The sequence below is a fragment of the Haliaeetus albicilla genome, chromosome 8, assembly GCF_947461875.1.
Source record: "Haliaeetus albicilla chromosome 8, bHalAlb1.1, whole genome shotgun sequence".
In the NCBI taxonomy this organism is placed as follows: Eukaryota; Metazoa; Chordata; class Aves; order Accipitriformes; family Accipitridae; genus Haliaeetus; species Haliaeetus albicilla.
In genome coordinates, this window is record NC_091490.1 from 35,009,286 (window position 1) to 35,022,441 (window position 13,156).

The following is a 13,156-nucleotide window of genomic DNA, read 5'->3' on the forward strand; positions in this document are numbered from 1 at the left end:
TACCCAACACCCTCGGCAGACAGCAGGAGAAAAGCCCAGGATTAGGCACCCTCCTTAGCCTCACTCAAGTGGAAGTCAACATGGCAAAGGCAGCTCGGATGCTTCCCTGTGATTAGAGGTGAGCTCATGGGATTAAGCCAGCAAGAGTTGGAGAAATGTTAAAAAACAAACAAACAAACAAAAAAGGAAACAGAAGGAGGAAACCCTCCTATTGACAAATGCTGTCGTATTGAGTCTGGCAGCTGTGAGATGTATTACTAACCTTTGCTAATGACTAAGGCCACTGAAGTTACTTTAAAATAAATATTCACTAGGAATTACATGGGTAATCTAAAGGGATTATCCTGCTGCTTTAACAGGCCTATAAACTAAACGTTAAATGGTCTACACAAGTGTTTGCATTAATTTTGACCCAGATCAACCCTTCTGCTAAAAGCCATGGGAAGCCAGATTCTGTTTTGGAAGGCACATGCCTGCTTTGAGTTAGACTTCTTACAAATTCCCCCAGATCCTCTGTTTCCTGAATGAAAAACGGGACTGAGCTCTTGGAAACCAGGAGCCTGCCAGCAGCCAGGGAAAGGCTTTAGCAGAAATGCACATTCAGAACACGAAGCAGTAGGCACAAATCTAGTCTGCCACGTAATCCAGTCCCTGTGGTAAAAGTATCCGTGTTCAGAGTCTTAGCTCCAGCCCTTCTTCCCTACAGAGACAAGGAAAGCACAGCATGGGGAAAAGGAACTCTGCCATAAACAGTGGCTGAACCCCAACTGTTTTGTGCCTCAGTTTCCCCACCTGTAAAATGGGGAACATGTCACGTGCCTTCCAGCTGGCGCACTCGTCCCTGTGCCTCAAACTACAGGAGAGGAATTAAGCTGAAGCAGGGCTGCGTGTCTGACCGAGGCTCAGCAGCTAGTATTCAGGCAGGTCAGGAAAGCAGGAGTTAAGGCATATGTTTCAACAATAGGGACTGAATTACGAGATGAGAACAGCTCCTGTGCACCAGTCTGCAGCTCCTGATGACAACTTCATTGTACGTGAAAAAGCATAGTCTAAAAACATACAGATGCCTTAAAGCCACCATATACAATGCCTGAATTGCATCTAATTCCAAAGATCAGATCAGTCAGAAATGGGGAATAAGTGCTACAGAGGAATAAACAAAAGTACATCGATGCTTCCTTCCAGCAGGCATTTCAGACCCAGCCTTAGAAAAAGGACTCAGGGTTTTCCTCATTTCCCAGCCCATGCTGCAGAGCAGGGAACACACCGACGTGTTCAGGACCCCTCAGTCCAACAGAAAAGGTGCACCTCCAGCCTGTGATCTGACACACTGGACACGTGCCCGCCTTGCAAACCTATGTAATCTTTCTTAACTTGGACCCCTTAGCCTGTGTACCTGAGTCGGCCAGTGTGTACGCTTCTGAGGACAGCTGTTTCTCTAAGGCACGCTGAATTAATTTTTAAGAATGCAACAGGACTAAGGGAATTGAAGAGACACAAACTCCTTTTAGATGCCACTGCTCCTGCACAATCACTACCAATAAGCTAGGGCCCTCTTGTAGCAAATTAGGAAAGTGAGGGACATGATCAGGCTGCTTGAAGCACAGCAATATGCTACACCAATGGATCTGAAGAAACCACGTCCCTGGAGCACTTCAGGGTCCGATGTACAACTTAGGGAAGAGAAGAATCAAACACAATAGGAAGCTGGCAGAGAAAACACAGTCCAGAAAAAGATCAATATTTAAAAAGCTCGCTTTTTCTGATGGAGGGAAGAAGAATGTTTGCAACCTTTATGTTTTTTAGAGACTTCTTCACAATGTTCTGAAGTTCCTGCTCCTTTTTTTTTTTTTTTTTTTTAAGATTAGAAAAAGCCAGGAAAATCTAACCTGGTAAAACCTAATTTCACAGGAGATCTTCTTTGAAAGCCTTGGCAATAGGAGTGGAAGTGCTGTCTATCACTCACTGAAGGCAGTGCGGGAGGAGTGCTCTAACAAAAGCATTTTAAACTCAAATGCCAGGCAAAGATTAACAGCAAGTAAAGCCACAATTTTACACTCCCAAATGAAAAATCATTTAGCTAAATGAGATTTCTTCCCTCTGAAATACACATTTTTATGAACTCCTAAATATATGCTAGAAAAAAATTAACAGATAAAAACTAGGATGTCTGTCTTTCAAGAAGATTAATTCTCCCCCTTCCTTTTTAAACAAACAAGCAGTTTCAAAGTTTTCTTCATATATTGTAGAAGAATGATAAAGGGGAATAGATCAACATCCTCCTGACTGATTTCCATCTGCTAACAGTGACCTAAACCAACCTCTTGTAGCTGAAGGAGCCCTGAACAAACCTGAGAACATCACTTCAGTCTTCACTAAGCCAGCACTAAACCAAAATACTAATTGCCATAAAAAAGACACAGTTGCTATTTTCATTCCCTACCCCAGCTGGCGAGGGCTGGGATAAGAGAGCTCTTAAAGAGAAGCCACAGCGCCTGGTAGCGCAAACCCTTACTCACAGGAGTGTCCCTTGCAGGTGTAGGACAACTCACCCCACAGACACCAGCCCCATGCGGTGGGCTGGCAACATCAGCACTTTCTTAATAGGTGGATAATTCACATCAGCAAATGTATTTGCAACTTGCCAATGAGGCCTGAAACAGATTCAGAGCACCAGGTTCATTGCAGGATTTAAACTGGCAAAAATCACATTCATGTGTCTATTAACAGGGAACACCTGTGGGACTTGCTAATATTAGCTGTTTGCTACAGCCGCTAAGGATGTGTGAGTGGAATAGGAGACCTCTTAGCAGAGCCAGCCACTTCTGCTGCAGCCCTCCTCAAAGCAATATGAAGCCTGCTAGCTGTATTAAACATGGATATTCAAATATCAGCTGCTTCCAGAAAAGCTGTTCCAGAAAACTGTCAATCCATCCAGAATAACTCACCCTACTGCACCTCCTGGTCATGTCACAAAGTCTTCCAGCACCTAAAGCAGAATGGAAATGACTGCTCAAGAGCTTCAATTTGTACTGAACGCAGCAGCCCTGCACACCTAAAGGTATCTACCAAGAGCATGCAAAGTTTATGTAAGTAAAGCCCTTCTGTGGGCTGCATCAATGTCTGATGTCTAATGAAGATGGAATTTGCATATGCAAATGCACTGACTACTGTACTTCTCTGGGCTGATACAGGCAGCAAGGTAAAGAAAAGCTATGCAATATCTTGGGGCAAAATGGTTTTGGTGTTTTTTTTCAGAATACCCAGTTATGGGAGATGCTTCCTAAGGAGAATGGGTGAATGTGGACTTTGACCATCCTTCTGCCTCAGGAAATCTCTTCTGCTGTAAGCAGAACTTCTAGTTCAAACACTCCTTTTGCTATTCTGTCACTTGTTCTGTAAAACTTACTCCACATCTCTGTGACCCTATGCAGGGAGAAGTCCCCAAGTCCCTATGATTTTATGCAGTTGTAGCTGCCATCGGAGCAACTGTGCGACAGCATAAAATTCAAAGATAGATAGCTTCACTTGGTGGCTTTTCACACCTTGAGTGCTCAGGAGACAATACCCTTCTCCGCAAAGAGGCACAGTACTGTAGAGCGATGGTACATATTAATTTCTAAAAGAGGATTTTAATCATGCAACGTCCTCTGCAGTCGCACAGAATTTAATCTCATTGCTGACAGTGGGTGATGGGGGAGCATGTTAAGTGGAAAAGTTGTATTCAAGACCTTCTTGCAGATATGTGCTACAGGCAGTCCCTTGGGAGGAAGAAAATGACCCAAACTGGTCTCTCTTGCTGCTGACCACCCTGGCCCAGGGCCCCAACAAACCCCAGCCACTCGCACAGCAGAAATGCAGGCACATTCCCAAAGTTCTGCACAAGGTTCAAGTACGCACATTAATACAGTTAGCATTTATCAAGGCTTACTTTACAAATATTGATTTATTAATCTAGGCAAGACCCAGGGATATATGCACATAGTATTCCCATGTTAGTTACAGAAACTGAGACACACAAAAAAACCCCCACTGTCTGACTTGCTCAAGGTCAAACAAGGAACACAGCCAGGATTAGTTTCAGGATCCTGAGCTTCCAGCGCTACGCTATGACTATCAGGACATGCCGTCCTTTTCCACACTAGGTCTTCCCTCTTCTCATAAGATCCGTCTTCATCTAAGCCTATGTTTAGTCTTGCCTTCATTTAGTAATCTGGGAAGAAAAAATACTGAAGAGCCAAAAGTTGAAAACCATAAGCTGTGAACCGAATCTCTCCCAGCTGCTAAGGAGACCCACCACAACTGGGCTGGCATGCCGGCACATGCCTTCTGGATGGTTATCTTCTGTCTTGTTCCGCTTTTACCAAAGACCACTCACAGGCAGCTTTACAAGCTTTGGTCAATTAAACAATTAAATGTTAAAGACAAAAGTCCCAAAGGAATTAATGTAATTTGTTCCACCAGTTTTAATGAGACCTTAAAGCTTACATGAAAAGTTGTACTTGAAATCATGAATAATTTTTTTTTTTAGAAGGTCCTATGGAATGGAAGTAATCACTACCTAGGAGGGATAAAATTCAATTTATCCCCTCCCCCTGCAATAAAAAATAATTCCCTACTATATCTAAAGTTAGTGCAACCTAAGTGATGGCCCAACAGAATACAATTCCATAAAATCACTACAGTTAAATGAAAAATGATGCATGTTTTCAAGCAGCACACATCTGATGCCTATTCTCCAAAGAAAGTCTAACTACTGAGCAGTTAAGTCACTCTGTAAACTCCTGTAACCATTCTTTTGAGGTATTACACCAGCTTTGGACTACTAATGGATAAAAATGAAGTATGAGACAACATATCTACCAGCTCTAAAATCCTGAGGAATTGGAAAGAATGATCATATGCTTTCATATACAATAGCCATGCCCATAGCATGGAAGCACTGCAAAAAGTTAAAAAGTATCTGAGTGATAACTACACACTATGTCTGAAGGAATAGCTTTTAGAAGACATGAAATTCAAAGAATACTGCAGAACCCTGCAAGAAAATCATGGCAATGCATTATGCACTCTTCTTTATAATTTATGTCACTGAATGCACAGTATGTTCTTTCCACTCTCAGTTTGCCTGGAACATGGGAAGTGTGCTTCTTAGGCAGCCAAAGTCTCAGGGCAGACAACAGACAACATGAGAAAAGAGGATAAAACTTTATCAAACGCTAAATACTTAATGACAGAATTAAAGCCTATACTTAGTCCTCATCTTTCTCCACTTCCTCCTTCACTTTGCTGCTAAAATCCTTGATTCTGTTAACAAAACTTGGGCAGGAAAGTGACTATTTGAACATGCCAGACGACATCTCCTTTAAGAAGTGTGTTATTAATAAATACAAAGAAAATCCTCTTTATTTGTCCCCTTCCAAAACCAAACCCATCATATTTCTAGTGAGATTTTAATTTACTTTTAAGAAGTGTGTGAAAATGTCCATGTAAGAATTTAATTTCAAAAAACCTAACTGCCATTCAGATGTACTTAGACACAGGTGAAAACAAAACGACTAATGGTCTAGCAGAGGAAAACCATCACATTTGCTGTGTTCTAGCTTGATTCAAATGTAAAAATTAAGAATGTGAATAAACTAGGTTAAACTACATAATTAAGTAAACATGGACAGACGTGTATCTGATTAGCAAAAAGAACAACTAAATTTACTATAAAGGCTGTATTTAGCTGCAAATGAACATATTTTAATGGCTACTAACCAATGAAAATCAACCTTTCCTTAGAAAAATAACAAAGAACTAGATTTAAATTGATTATTAAATCAATTAAATCAATCCCACCTGTCAGAATCTCTCTCATTAGAATCACTGTTAGATGCAAAGCTGCTGCCTGTATGGTATGCCCACAGAGGCAAAACACAAAATGATGCAGTGCCAAAGGTTAGTGATAGCATAGCACCTTCACAGCACATCCACCCCAAATTACGCCACACGCTGCCGAGTCCTAATGCGTGCACAGTCCTCTCCCAAAATGAGTGCATTAATGTGTCCTATTTTCCTGTATTACCCAACCAAACATAAAAAAGTGGGTCCCCGTAACAGTCTGACCCATTTTCAGAGTCCAGTGAAGCCAAACTGACTTTTTATTTCTTAGGAAAAGAATAAAAAAAAAAGTGCTTAAATATAAAGCAACCAGTTGCAGCGTTGTGGGATTAGTTGGATGAATCCTTCAGCGGATATAATCAGCTTAATGGCAACAAAGATCACAGCGCAGTTAGTGCAGCTGTGACACTCAGAAGCATTTCACTGAAGGGGAGGTTTGCACGAGGCTGGAACAGTCCCTTTTATTTCCAGCCTTTTTTCCTCTCTCTCTCTGTGCAGTCAACATCCCCATCAGCTCCATTAGCATGAAAGAATTAAGGAGGGAAATGGGTAGGGTGGAGCAATTTACGTCTGTGGGTCAGCATACTTACACAGCGTCATATAATTCAATTAAATGGACAAATAAAGTGGTGCTAGTTGTTTTCCAAACTCAGGTTAATTTTAACTTAATTCCCACGCTGCTGTGGGCTAAAGGGCTGCCTGCTGTCTGAGGCTGCCCGATGCACAGCTAAATGACCAGCTATCTATTGTGGAAAGGAGTGCTGTTAGAGCCCTCCTGCTCTTACTGTTAGGATACTCCTGAGAGTATCCTTACTCTGAGGATATTCTTAGTGTCCTCATCTTCCCACAAAAAGAGAGACTATGAAAGTAAACACTCGATTCCCCTAATTATAGCTCTATTTGCAATGGCAAATCCATTGCTTTATATTATACCTTTTCTCACTGTTAAATTGAAAAAAAAAAACCCAACCAAAACCAGTAGAACATAATAGATGCAAGGAGATTTTAGCCTGCTCTGTAAGAAATTAAGAAACACTTTTTTCTAGGCTTCTTAAATTAAGACTTTCACCATTAAATCCAGTGATCCACTTCTCACATATAGTATTAACACACAAAAATAAGCAACTAAGCCCTAATCTATTCACCACTAACTATTATGTTTCTGGGTTTTGCTTCCTCCAGGAAAAATCCCGAGATGCAGGTGAATGCACGAATGACTGAAAACAGCTGAGGATAAATACAGAAGACCCACAAATCTGTTATCTGGAGGAAACTGATGAATAGATATGGCAAAAGTACGAACACCTTGGAAACAAGACATTTGCTGTAGAGCTGGCTAAGGTCTTCTACTCTATGAGCTGGTAAAACTCAAGCCTGTGCAGTTGCACTTTGGAACAAGAGCTCTGAAGGAGAATTAATTTCTATTTGAAGTATAAAGACTTTTTTCAGTATCACAATGTTTTGAAGCCTTTAAAATAAATCAGTGCTCGAAGATCCCCAGCACTTTCCATAAATAATACAAGTGTACCTCCTCTTCCTCAGCCAAAACTTCCTTTGCTTTCTCCAAAATGTCAGTTCAACACCCCGCTGTCATCCTCCCCACCAGAAATACTTGCGTTTCAGCAGTTCTGCATGGATATAATTTGTAAAGTGCTAGGCAAATAAGCACACTCTGAAATGGGAAACGTTATTGACACACTACCTGGCACTAAGCTTTCAAACCCACCAGGAACGTCAGGAGGCCAGATTTGCACATGTCAAGTCCATCACCTTAGGAGGCTTTCAAAGTTTTGCTTTTTGTGACTCTACAAAACGCATCTCTGGAGCCATTATATGAATTAGTTGGAAAGGGGTGGTGGGGAAGGAGGAGTGGTTAAGAACAGCAATACACCCCTATGAGGACATTTAGAAGCATCTGGCTTGGAGATATTAAGAAAGGAAAGAAAAATTAATCATGCCGGCTGGGAAAAAAAAAACCTGGCATCAGCACAGCCACCTTGTCATAAGGCAGATATTAATAACGTGAGCCTCCAGGGAACACTCAGACATCTGAAAGATCCACTTGTTGGCTATCGCAGAGCAGGCAGGTTTAACTGATGCCTCTTTGAAACCTTCTGAATCTTACGCTAAAACATTGCTTAGGATTTTTTTTTGCAGCAAAATCCCCTCAGTGCTGAAGATCAAATATTTACGGCATTTCTCTCTTCTTCCTAGATAGTATCAAACAGAGTGCACAAGGGACGGCAATGCACCTTGCTGCTTATAATCCCGTGCTCTCGTCCACAACAGAATGGAGCAATGCCCAGTGACTGGGTGCAAAAATATCAGATGCTGAAGCTGTGGATATCAGATAATTAGGATGTTAGGAAAAGGAAAACAAAAGGCGTCATTCCTGGGGATACCTAGGCACCTCACTCCAACAGACTTTGACAGCGGGAGGCCCAATCAGGACCTGTAGCTTAGCTGCCCAGTAGCTATGAGGGACACGCAAGAGAAATAGAGGTGAAAACTTTGAGTATTTTAAATAGAAAAGAAGCAAAAAAGGATCTTGCCAGAATAGAAGACAACAGGAAAAACCACACCTGGCCAAGACACTGCAGCAATGGGGTACGTCCTGATAGCGCATCTCAAATGTAACTCCTCAAGGCTAGAGTAGGATCTAAAGTTGCTGGCAGCAACAATAACTAGAACTCACATTTTCAAGAGAATTTATTCAGCCAACATAACATGGCAAGACCCTCCTTTTTTTCTGCCTTGTTACTCCTCCAGAGCTGCAGCAATCTCTCCTGCCTAACACACTGAAAGCAAACATGATAAAGGAACCACTAATCTGCTTATTTGTATTTGGGAAATGAGGAGTGTTGCTAAAAGCACACCAGACACCCCCAACATAATCTTATATGCATTTTCTGATCGCTTGGACCATATGTGACGAGCTAAAACTCCAGATTCACAGGACACACAGCTGACTCACTGAAGTGTAGCACCAGCTACAAACTAAGTATCTCAAAGACAAAATGGTGATTGAAAAGCACCGGGTTGGATGTTCATATGCTATTTGATGATGCAGGAGATGCTACCACAGGAGCTAACAAGCAGTCAAGTCAACCAAGATGGGTTGTGATTGGCAAATCTAGATGGACAATTCCCCAGTTAGGGAATATTGCTCAGATATTCTCAGTTTAGAAACAGCAAACTCCTACATTCAAGTGGAAAATGACATCCTGGCGACCAGCGCTGTGCCAGGTGTTTTCAGCTGGGCACAACGTTGAAAGCATCATCCCTCAAGAAATGCAGTGCCACTATTAGTGCCACTGTTTGCTTAAATCAGAAGCAGAAGCAATTTTGCAGCCGGATGACTGTGTTTTTAAACCACCCTATCCCAAGAGGAAACATTTTCTGCACTGGGTACAGCTGTGATACATTCCTATGCAAATGAAGCAATTTTCTCTTCTTCTCTATGAAAAGTCTCCCATTTCTTCCCCATCACTGAGTTTATCTCCCAGTGGACTTGATAAAACGCAACACTTGCAGGGTCTTTTTTTAACTGATCATAGAAAGGGACACATTCAGCCCTAAGATACATGCCAATAAAAGTCCCATTGACTTAACCAGGGAATTCACATGTTTATCCCTTCATCAGAAGTCCTCAGTAATGACATCTTACGATCCTTTAAATCCTCAGTAAGACTACTTCTGCCATGACCCTCTGTGTCACTGCTGTCTGGCATTGCTTGGGGAAGCAATGAGCCAAGAATACCATTTTTCTGCTGATCTCTGTTTTGTTCTCTTACTTCCATTCACTCAATCTTTCCATTTGCACTACCTGTTGCACTACATCTGATGACAAGATGATCTCTTTGGCATAGGGATGGTCTTTGCTCTTGCTTGATGCCTTGACGGGCATTTCTACCAGCTACAACAAACAAAATAAGCTAGAAGAGCTAAGGACAAAATTAAACCTGTCATTATCTATGTGCCATTATACAGGTCTGCCTTGCTCGGTGCATAGAAAGGCACTGCAGTCGCATTCACTGCTCACATGCATCTGGGGAGAGAACTGGGCAGAACAGTGAAAACTTGGGTTTTTAGTAAATGTTTTAAAAGCTTGAAAAGATTTTATTTTCTACTCAAGTTGGGCTTTCTGTTCCCCCAGGCAAAACAAAACATAACAATTTCTCTATGATTTTGTAGTTATTCTTCAGTAAATTCAGAGAGCTGTTTCATATTATAATTTACATGTGCACAAGAGGAACGCTCGAGCTGATAGGCAAAAAGAAAAAAAGATGATTTAAAACGAGTCTAAAGGAATGCTTCCCATAGTATGCTCTAATTTACATCATTTTCAATTTTAGACTCTTACCGATACACATTTACAATCTGTCTTTACATTGTGGTTTATCCCAAGCAGCTGGGCTCCTGTGGCTTAGCTAGTTGTTTCTTACCGGCTGATGAATGCAAACTGACCACATGCGCGCTTAACTTTTCCAGCTGAGAACTAAAATTAGGGATTTGAAGTCACCATAGCTCTGAGTTTTTCTGCTGCTGTGAAACATCCAGATTGAAACTCTTCATGGTTTAAATTAACCTCTTTTACTTTACAATTAGGACTGCAGGTGAGGGTGTATATGATCACTTCCCATCATTCAAAACACAAGCACTCGGTTATTAAGCTATGAAAAATTGATCATTTGCAATTGCTGAGCCGTAACTTTACAAATCTCTTCTGAGTTTGACCACTGGAATTTAAAGTGCAATGCTCAATTTCATACCACTTCGGAAGCCAAATTACTGTGTAATCTGTGAGCACTGCTTGAAAATATCCTGACAATAGCACCTGGAATAGAGCATCACAGAGAAGGTAACCAGGCAGCTTTTGCAGACCTGGCTTCTTACTTAGATTTCATCTGCACAGTCTGAATGTGAGCAAAACTTGAGTTAAAAAAAAAAAAAGAAAAAGAAAAAAAGGGTAAATTGAAATTTCCTGCACTCAGGTAACCCTGCCTCTGGCCAAGTCCAAGCATGTGTCAAGGTTTCTCTGTAGCACATTCCAGCCTACTGCTTTCTGAAATACTTCTCTCGTCTTCCTTCTGTGTTGGAGTAAGACAACCAGTCAAAACTCCTTTTTACTGTCTTGTTCGTTAATCTCTACCTTGTTTTGAGGGCCATGCTGAAAAGGAGACATTTCTCATCTGATCACCAAGTCAGGGAAGGAAAATGCCTATTGATAGAGCTGGTGCTTTCCTTCTCCCTTCCAACATCTCACACACACACAAAGCTCATCACTAACTGTGCTCAGCCTCTCTGTCAGCAGCAGGGACGTGTGGGGTTTTCTCCTGAGTGCAGCTGCATGGCAGGTTGGCCTCAGCAGAGAAGCTGCCCGGAGGTATGGCCGTCTCCAGCCACTCAGCTCTATCTCTGTGCCACCCCTCTCCATGGCTCCGCTGCACAGCCGCAGCTGCCTGGGGCACATGCATCCTATGAACCAGACCTCTGAAACAGTCCTGGATAAAAATAACCTTTAATGCTATTCCCACTCCTTTCCCCTGCCTCACAAAAATACTGCTGCATGTACAGTAAAGGAAGGAAATATCACAGGGAAAAAAAAAATCAATTAAAAGAAATTTGCAAACCATTGTGTTAGAGCATCTCATTTAGAGCAGCCACTTTTTATCTGTAGGGCAAGTAATTGCAGTACTATCGCAGCAGTAACATCATGCATCAGAGAAGGTGACAACATTTTTAGGGGTATTTATTGTAAGCATACTAAATTCAAGACTGTACCCTGCAAATTAATTTTCAAGGGTGACAGAAGTCAGCTGGCTAGAACTGTTATTGCTAATAGCTAGAAAAGACCCACTTAATCACTTTGCATTTTTATTTGCAGAAGATAAAGAAACATTTCTTTCACTAATAGTTTCATGCTTGTTTCATCTCATTTTATCTGGACTGCAAGATCTGTTTAATTTCATTTGATCAGTTTTCTAAGGATCTTAGAACTACCATATTTTTATAATCTTGTTATATCCGTGAGATAAAAAACCTATTATTTGCCCCACCATTTCCCAAATGGGAAACCAAGACAGAAAGAAATCAAGTGACTTGGTCAAGGTCATGCTGGGATTCTGTAGCAAAACTAGAGAATTAGAAACCTGAACTCGATTTTGAAGATAGCCATAAGGGGAATTTCTTCACCAAATCAACAGGGATTCTACCGATATGGATGTCTACTGCTATGTTTTTTAATAACATACATAACTGTGGATAACCCAGCTCTGAATGGACAGATCCTGTTATTTCTCTCAGCTGAAAAAAAGGCAAATTCTCTCGCTAATAAATAAAACTAGCCTACCACCACTACCAGATGGGGGGCGCCTGAAGTTTAGCAAAAGCACTTGAAAGTATATCAATTGCTGGTTCTGAAAATGTCAAATAGCAGGTCTGCATCACAGGTGTGTCTCTATGAATAGGAAAAAAATTGTAATATTCATGTTTTAATTTTTTCCTCCTAAACCCTAGCAGAACCATAATGCAAGCTAAAGGGAAATATCCATCTCAAAGTTCTGTACATGCAGGACATGCATTGCTCACAACATTTTACTGTTAAGTGGTGAACTCTTCAGCCCTATGGTATGTCTGAATTTTTCTGTTAGTTTTTGTATGCACACGAAATAAATTTCTCAACCTCCCCTCTCCCCCCGATAATGGGGAAAACAACAGTTGCCAATGCAGTTTTATTTGCAACTGTTAAGCATTTAACAGTCTCAGGAACTCTGTTTTGCTCCTGTCCAGGTTGGGCAGGAACAAAGTAGGAGTGCACAAACAACGCAACAGAAACCTGGAGAGCAAAGCCACCAACTTAAAAGGAGGAGGCTGAGGTTGTGCCGTGAATGGGACATGAATGAGGAAAGTAGTACATAGTATAATAGCAAGTAGTATATAGTAACAGTAGTATATAGGAATAGCAATGTCCTGATTCACTACATTCTGTCCGTATGCAGCAAATGTCCTGCAGTGGAAAACATGAGGGGTTTTCCAGAGAGTTTCAAAAGGGCGTGAGTGTACAGCAACCATTCATACACACAGAAATAGCAACAGTTGCTCATCATGCTAGAACCTGAAAGCTGACCCGACAAGGCATTTGACCTAGACCTCTAAACCTGAACAGTGGAGCTGAAGAGATCTTCTGAACATTTTTGGCAAGTCAGACATTAACAGATGCTTTAGACTTATGCAGTGTTAATGGGAGGAGCAGGTATGTCAAACTAAG

The 13,156-nt window shown here is 41.4% G+C and overlaps 1 protein-coding gene and 1 long non-coding RNA gene across 2 annotated transcripts in view; one reads left to right on the forward strand and one right to left on the reverse strand.

The window, feature by feature from the left end:
- The window catches only part of ACBD6 (acyl-CoA binding domain containing 6), an 89,681-nt gene that overhangs the window by 18,862 nt on the left and 57,663 nt on the right, over positions 1-13,156 (reverse strand). The gene's annotated exons all lie outside the window — the stretch shown is intronic.
- LOC138686455 (uncharacterized) lies at positions 2,943-4,657 on the forward strand. Its single transcript, XR_011325849.1, has 3 exons — positions 2,943-3,061; positions 3,259-3,345; positions 4,535-4,657. It is a non-coding gene; the product is annotated as an uncharacterized lncRNA (long non-coding RNA).